We start from the raw sequence: 8,585 nt of genomic DNA on the forward strand, positions 1-8,585 counted from the left end.
GCAAGGGGTTTAGACAAGTTTCATCTGGGATTATAGGGTACACGGTTTGGGCATTTGGTTTATTTGATGGCTTTTTTAAAAATAAAGAGAAGGAAAGTTAGGGCAATGAGAAGAAGAAGAAGAAGAGAAAAATGGGCTGAAGTGGGAGTTTAGGAGGAGATCAAGGAGGCTTTTGGGTGAATTCTTCATTCAAGGTAAGGATTTTATATACATTTAAGACTTGGTTTCTGTTTTGATTTGAGAAATATAAAGTTTGAGTTATGTTTTTAAAGTTTTGGGTGGAGTTGCTGAAATTAGGAATCAATGGGTGGATCTTTGGGTGTGATGGTGTTTTGGTCTTGATTCTAGTATCTATGGGTGTTTAGATGGTCCATTTGAGGTTTTGATTTGATTTTGGGGTTGAGGTATTTGTTTGGGGTGATTTGGAGAGGTTGAGGCTCGAGAAAAACGCATGGGAAAACCCAGAAATCTGGGTTCGCGTATGAGCGCCGCGGCCCTGTTCTTGGGCGCCGCGGCGCGAGGTTGCATCAGGAGAGGGGTAGGTCGCTGGGCGCCGCGGCCCTAGGCCATTTTGGCAGGCAAAATTCTGGTTTTTAGGGCTTTTGCCCGGGGACTCGGGGGATGGTTCCGGTGTATTGTTTTAGGGAATTAGAGGTCCCTAGAGTGCGGGATTGGTCCCGGGAAGTGGTTATGAATTGATTAGTATTAAAGGATGTTTTGTGTGTGTTGTGACTAGGCTATTGGAGAGGTGATGGACCCAAAACAGGTATGTTTAAAAATTTATATATCGCAAGCGTACGAATCGTCCATATAGAATAGTGATCGTAAGCAAGGATGTCGAACCCAAAGGAGTTGTCTAAAATCGAAAATTGAAACTATTTTAAATCAAAAGTAATAAATTCTAACATAGTTCCAAAGATTGATAAGTTTTAATATTATGAACATAAAATAAAAGATTGAAAAATAAAGCTATTTAAGAGAATAAAAATAAAGCAATAATGAGTTGAAAATAAGTGTTAAAAGAAAAGATTATTAAGATACTAGAATCCACAAAATGTAAGTTTAATAACATTTATTAGTATATTGATTCCCAAGTTTTAGTGATAGTTAAAATATTTTAAACTATCATTTTCCAAAAAGATTTATAATTTTAAGCACAAATTTCTTATAAAAAGATAGGATTTTTCTTCACTTTTCAAAATTATAATTTCAAAGCATTTAGTTTAAATCAATCTAATGAAATAACAAATAAATCAATGAACATTATTTATAAGGCAAAACATAATATTTTTGTTCTAAGCATGGATGTGTACAATTTAATGACACATCTTACACAAAGAATATTATGTTTATGCACTAATGAAGAACAAAGTGTAAATATGTTATAACAATCTAAAATACAAGATATTTAAGATGAAAGAAATATATGGAGAAGAAAAATCCATAGACTTTGTTGCATTACAAGGGAAATCAACATACAACATAAATATTACTTAGTTACAAGTTGCTTCATCATGATCTTAATAATCTTATGAAAAAGATTAGAAGCACATAACTAGAGTAGAAATTACAAAATAAATGACATACATACTTGCAAAATGCTCTTGAAAAACCCAAATGGAAGAGAGAATGGTAGAGAGAAAATGAGAGAAAAAGATGGTAACCAAAAAATTAAGCACCCCAAAATGGTCTTCAAAACCCTTATTTATAGTCAAAATGAGATTATTAAAATAATCAATTTAAATTAATTAAATTGATTAGATTAATTAAATAAAATAAATATGGTATGTAGAGGTAAATTATAGAGTGTAATGATGATGTTGTGGTGAAAATGTGTAGGAAAAAGGGTAAAAAGTTGGCATTTTTGTCATAGGAGACAAAGGGACAAAATGCATTTTTTGTTGGGCTCAATAAGGGAAATGGCAGCAATGTGGTGGCTGGGTGTTGGAGGGGGGGCCACGGGTTGGGCTTTTGGAGAAACACCATTTTTCTTGTTACTTTCTTTCAAAATTACCATCTTTCCTTTGATTTTCTTGCTTTTCAAGGGCAATAATTTTCCTACACAATAAATTATAAACTAAATTAAAATTAAATATTTTCATTAATAAAATATATCATATAACTCCCATGAAAACATTAATTAAAATTTAATTTACATAACATTTAATTTCAATAAAATCATATTTTTAGCATTCAAACTAACAATACTAATTTTAAATAATTAAACTACAACATATTATAATAACATATCTATAAAAACATATAAAAATCTAGAAAACTACAATAAGACTAATAAATTAAAAATTACATAAAAACTTAATAAGTTAATTAAAAACTCATGAACTAAGCAACAATTAGCATGTAAAACATGGTAAAATAACTCTATTTTGTAGAGTTATCACACCCCCAAACTTAAAGTTTTGCTAGTCCTCAAGCAAAAGAAAAAATAAACACACAATTTTTATTGGTGATATAAAAAGGATTTTCTCAAAAATTGCACAATGAAAATAAATCTAAAAAATTATTATGAATAAAAGATAAGCTTATGTAAATAATTAAATTGTCAATTTTGCTTTTAGAAAATAGGTTTTCATTAAAATTATTTTTCACTTAAACTTATAGGAAATAAGAGTGTTCTTGTTATGAAAAATGTAATTTTTGTTACAAGCAAAATTGACCCTATAATTAAAAACAAAGCTTAAGAATTATTCATATTTTTAAGAGAACTAAACTCAAACTCAATCAAGATTTTTATCATTGAAAATGAAAAATATCACCAAATTTTTTTTTTTAAAATATAAATTTTTTTTTGAATTTTTATGAAAATGAACAAATAAATAAAAAAAATAAAAATAAAAAAACTAACAAAACAACAACATATAAATAAATAAATAAAAAAAAATTTCAAACAAACAAAAATAACATAAATAAAACACAAAACATACACAATAAAACTCGATACCCCCAAACTTAATTTAAGCATTGTCCTCAATGTGTCAAAATATAAATATAAATTAAAATTGACAAGAGTGTAAGGTTGAGAATGGTCGTACCTCGATATTGTGCATTGCGAAGAGAGAACAAGATACAACTAACAAAAATTAAATCACACATAAAACAACAATACAAATAAAACACAAGTTATCAAGATCACATAGGAATTAAAGAGCATGGTAAACAGGGTCCTCAAGGAGTATCTCATCCACTTCATCAGATTTTAATTCTAAAAATGGTTTTAATTTTTGTCCATTAACTTTAAATATATCACCATTTTTAGGATTTTCAATTTCAATAGCTCCATGTGGAAAAATAATACGAACAATGTAAGGACCGGACCACCTAGAGCGTAACTTTCCCGGGAATAAATGCAAACGAGAGTTGTATAAAAGGACTTTCTGATCTGGATAAAAATCTTTTCTCAAAATATTTTTATCATGGTAAAATTTCATACGATCCTTATATTTTTTTGAATAGTCATAAGCATCATTCCTAATTTCGTCTAGTTCATTGAGTTGAAGCTTTCGTTTCTCACCTGCTTTGTCTAAAGAAAAGTTTAACTGCTTAATTGCCCAAAAGGCTCTATGTTCTAACTCAACAGGTAAGTGGCACGCCTTCCCATACACAAGTCTGTAGGGTGACATGCCAATGGGTGTTTTGTACGCGGTACGATACGCCCATAATGCATCAGTGAGTCTTAAGGACCAATCTTTCCTAGTTGGATTCACAGTTTTTTCTAAAATGTGCTTAACTTCCCTATTAGACACTTCAACTTGACCACTAGTTTGTGGGTGATATGGTGTTGAGACTTTATGTGTAATGCCATATTGTTTCATCAAATGTTCAAATGGCTTATTACAAAAGTGTGTACCGTTATCACTAATTATAGCACGTGGTGAACCAAAACGGGAAAATATATTTTCTTTCAAAAACCGAAGCACAACTTTGTGGTCATTAGTGTGGCATGCAATAGCTTCAACCCATTTAGACACATAATCAACTCCAACAAGTATATAAAGATTACCAAAAGAGTTAGGAAATGGTCCCATAAAATCAATGCCCCAAACATCAAATATGTCAATAATAAGAATAGGATTTAAAGGCATCATGTTTCTTTTAGTTAAACTTCCTAACTTTTGGCAACGTTCACAAGCTTTACAATAAACATATGTATCATGAAAGATAGTAGGCCAATAAAAACCACATTGTAAAACTTTAGCAGCTGTTTTCTTACCACTAAAATGTCCTCCACATGCATGATCATGACAAAAAGATATGATTTTAGATTGATCACAGTTTGGAATACATCTTCTAATTATTTGATCAGGGCAATATTTAAACAAGTAAGGATCATCCCAAATAAAGTTTTTCACCTCAGAATAAAATTTAGATTTATCATGCTTAGACCAATGAGATGGTATTTCTTTAGTGACCAAATAATTAACAATATCAGCATACCAAGGCAATGAAGAAATATACATCAATTGTTCATCAGGAAAAGTTTCAGTGATAGGAATGGAATCATGTATAGTTTCAACAACTAGTCTAGATAAATGATCAGTAACAACATTTTCAGATCCTTTTTTATCACGTATTTCTAAGTCGAATTCTTGTAAAAGCAGGATCCAACGGATCAAACGAGACTTAGCATCTTTTTTTGATAAGAGATATTTTAATGCAGCATGATCAGAGTAGACAATAATTTTAGACCCTAACAGATAAGATCTAAATTTCTATAATGCAAAAACAACAGCAAGCAATTCTTTTTCGGTTGTGGAGTAATTTAATTGAGCATCATTTAAAGTTTTGCTAGCATAGTAAATTACATGAGGTATTTTTTCAAGTCTTTGTCCTAAGACAGCACCTATAGCATAATCAGAAGCATCACACATTATTTCAAAAGGTGTTTTCCAATCAGGAGGTCGAATAATGGGTGCAGTAGTCAACAAATTTTTTAATTTTTCAAAGGCAACATGGCAATTATTATCAAAGACAAAATCATTTTCTTTTCCAAGTAAATGGCATAAAGGCCGAGAAATTTTGCTAAAGTCTTTTATAAATCTTCTATAAAAACCGGCATGGCCTAAGAATGATCTAATTTCTTTCACAGTTTTAGGTGGGGGAAGTTTTGAAATAAGATTAACTTTAGCTTTATCAACTTCTATTCCCTCAGAAGATATTACATGACCTAAAACAATTCCTTTTTTAACCATAAAATGACATTTTTCCCAGTTAAGCACAAGGTTTTTCTCTTTGCAACGAATTAAAACAAGTGAAAGATGGTGCAAACATTCATCAAAAGAGGAACCAAACACAGAAAAATCATCCATAAATACTTCAAGAAACCTTTCAACCATGTCAGAAAAAATCGAAATCATACACCTTTGAAAAGTCGCAGGTGTGTTGCATAATCCAAAAGGCATGCGACGATAGGCAAAAGTTCCAAAAGGGCATGTAAAAGTAGTCTTTTCTTGATCTTCTGGGGCGATGGGGATTTGGTTATACCCCGAATACCCATCAACAAAACAATAATATGCATGGCCAGCTAATCGTTCAAGCATTTGATCAATAAAAGGCAATGGAAAATGATCTTTTCTAGTAACATTATTCAACTTTCTATAATCTATGCACACTCTCCACCCCGTTTGTACTCTAGTAGGGATTAATTCATTTTTCTCATTTTCAACAACTGTGATCCCAGACTTCTTAGGCACAACTTGAACTGGACTAACCCATTGACTATCAGAAATAGGGTAAATGATACCTACGTCTAACAATTTTATGACCTCTTCTCTAACTACTTCTTTCATATTTGGATTTAATCTTCTTTGACATTCCCGAGAGGTTTTAGCATTCTCTTCTAGATGGATTCTATGCATACATATGGATGGGCTAATTCCTTTAATGTCTCCAATGGTCCAACCTATGGCTTCTTTATGTTTTCTAAGGACATCTAACAATTTATCTTCTTGTTCTTTATCTAAAGCGGATGCTATGATAACAGGTAAAGTTTCAGATTCTCCTAGAAAAGCATATTTTAAATTTTCTGGTAAAGGTTTAAGGTCTAACTTTGGAGACTCAGAAATTGATTGAACATGATCTAAGGGTGAAAAAGGTTCAACTTTGGTTTCCTTTAAGGGTATAGGCTCTAGCAAAGCATTCACATCATCATTAAAGTCATCAACATGCAAGTTCATACCAAAGTATTTTTCACAAAAATCAAATAAGTCATTTCCATCATCTTCACAAATACTATCTATCATATTAACTTCATGCACTTCTTCACACTCAACAGATTTAACCACATTAAATACATTCAATTCAACAGTCATATTTCCAAAAGATAATTTCAAAACACCATTACGACAATTTATGATTGCATTAGATGTAGCTAAGAATGGTCTACCTAAAATGATAGGAATTTGAGCATGCATATTTTCCACAGGTTGCGTATCAAGAACAATGAAGTCAACAGGAAAATAAAATTTATCAACTTTTATCAAAACATCCTCTATAATGCCTCTAGGAATTTTCACAGAACGATCGGCTAATTGAAGAGTTATAGAGGTAGGTTTTAGCTCACCAAGACCAAGTTGCTTATAAACAGAATAAGGCAATAAATTCACACTAGCACCCAAATCAAGTAAAGCTTTGTTAATAAAATGATCACCAATAATGCATGAAATTGTGGGACACCCAGGATCTTTATATTTAACAAGACTCTTATATTGAATAATGGAACTAGCTTGTTCAGTTAAAAACGCCTTTTTAGGAACATTAGTGTTTCTTTTAACAGTACAAAGATCCTTCAAAAATTTAGAGTAGGCAGGAATTTGTTTAATGGCATCTAAGAAAGGGATATTGATACTAACTTGTTTAAAAACTTCTAAGATGTCATTATATTGGCTGCCTTTTTTAATTGGGAGCAATCTTTGTGGGAATGGAGCTTTTGGAATGAAAGGATGGATTGGAATTTCTTTGTTTGATGAGTCATTGAGATTAGAACTAGAAGGCTGACTCTTTTCATTTTCTTTTTCGTTTTCAACCTCGGGTATGTAATCGGGTTTGACAATTTTCTTTCCAGACCTAAGAGTTGAAATTGATTTGACTTCTCCATTATGACTAGACTTTCCTATCTCATATTGACCTTTTGGATTAGGGATAGGTTGACTAGGGAATGTTCCTTTTTCTCTATCAGCTAAAGCAGTGGCGAGTTGTCCTACTTGTGTCTCGAGTTTGGTAATAGATTGAGATTGATTTTGTAGGATTTGTTGGGTGGATTGCATAAATTGTTGTAAAGTATCTTCTAAGGAAGGTTTTCTTTGTTGCGGATATGGTTGATTTTGTGGGGCATGAGCTTGGTTTTGTGTGTTGTATTGGTGCCCTTGATTCATTTGGGGTTGGTTTTGTCTCCATGAAAAGTTCGGATGGTTTCTCCAATTTGGATTGTAGGTGGATGAAAATGGGCTATCATTTGGTTTCCCATAAGTATGAAGTGCATTGGCCTCCTCGGAAAAGGCTTCTTGGTAGGAAGGACATGATTGGGCATTATGGAAAGGACTAGAACATATAGAACAAACATCTTTTCTTGGTTGTATTGGAGAATTTATAGTTTGGCTTATGGCTAAAGCTTCTACTTTTCTCGCTAATTTGTCTAAGGGTGTTCTTAAGTCTAATTCTTCTTTGACTTCATACCTTCCTCCTCTTTTTGGTGAATTAGTTGACCTAGACCTAGGATCAAAATAATTCCATTGTTGTGAATTGACAGATAAATCTTCAAGGGCGTCCCACGCCTCTTGTCCTTGAAATTTTAAAAAATTTCCAATATGCATAGATTGAATCATTTGACGATTAGAGGGAGTCAAACCATCATAAAAATATTTTACAAGTCTCCATTTTTCAAAACCATGATGAGGACATTTTAATAATAAATCTTTAAATCTTTCCCAACATTCATAAAACTCTTCATTATCTTTTTGAAAAAACTCGGAGATTTCTCTCCTTAGACTATCAGTTTTAGACATAGGAAAAAATTTCAGTAAGAATTTATTATAAAGTTGATCCCATGTAGTTATAGACCCCGTGGGAAGGGAATTTAACCAAGCTTTTGATTTGTCTTTTAATGAAAAAGGGAACAATCTTAGTTTGACCGACTCATCAGAAAAATTTTGAAATTTAAATGTTGAGCAAATTTCTAAGAAATCTTTGACATGCATGTAAGGATCCTCTCTATCTAACCCATAAAAAGATGGCAATAATTGAATGATTGCGGGTTTAAGCTCAAAATGAGTAGCAGAAGTAGTAGGTAAAACAATGCATGACGGAGCATTAGATGAAATAGGTGCAAAATATTCAAGCAAAGTTTTTTCAGGCACAACATTTTCATCAAGAGGATTAGCAATAGGTTCCATGATGCTCAAATTTTTACTAACACTTTCAATTTCAAACAAAGATAAACGTCTTTTTACTAATCGTTTTTTAGAGTTACGTTCCCAATGATGCATACAATTTTTCACAAACAAGGCAACAAGGATAATCTCAAACAAGCAATTTTCTGATGTGGAAGATCAGTTAAAACCGCAACCACA

At 32.0% G+C, this 8,585-nt stretch overlaps 1 non-coding gene across 1 annotated transcript; it reads left to right on the top strand.

Annotated features, from left to right (window-relative positions):
• Window positions 1–7,899: 7,899 nt before the first annotated feature.
• LOC133802715 (small nucleolar RNA R71) lies at window positions 7,900–8,006 on the top strand. Its single transcript, XR_009877460.1, has one exon. It is a non-coding gene; the product is annotated as a small nucleolar RNA R71 (small nucleolar RNA).
• The last annotated feature ends 579 nt before the right edge of the window (window positions 8,007–8,585 follow it).

This window comes from Humulus lupulus, chromosome 9, assembly GCF_963169125.1.
Source record: "Humulus lupulus chromosome 9, drHumLupu1.1, whole genome shotgun sequence".
Taxonomy (NCBI): Eukaryota; Viridiplantae; Streptophyta; class Magnoliopsida; order Rosales; family Cannabaceae; genus Humulus; species Humulus lupulus.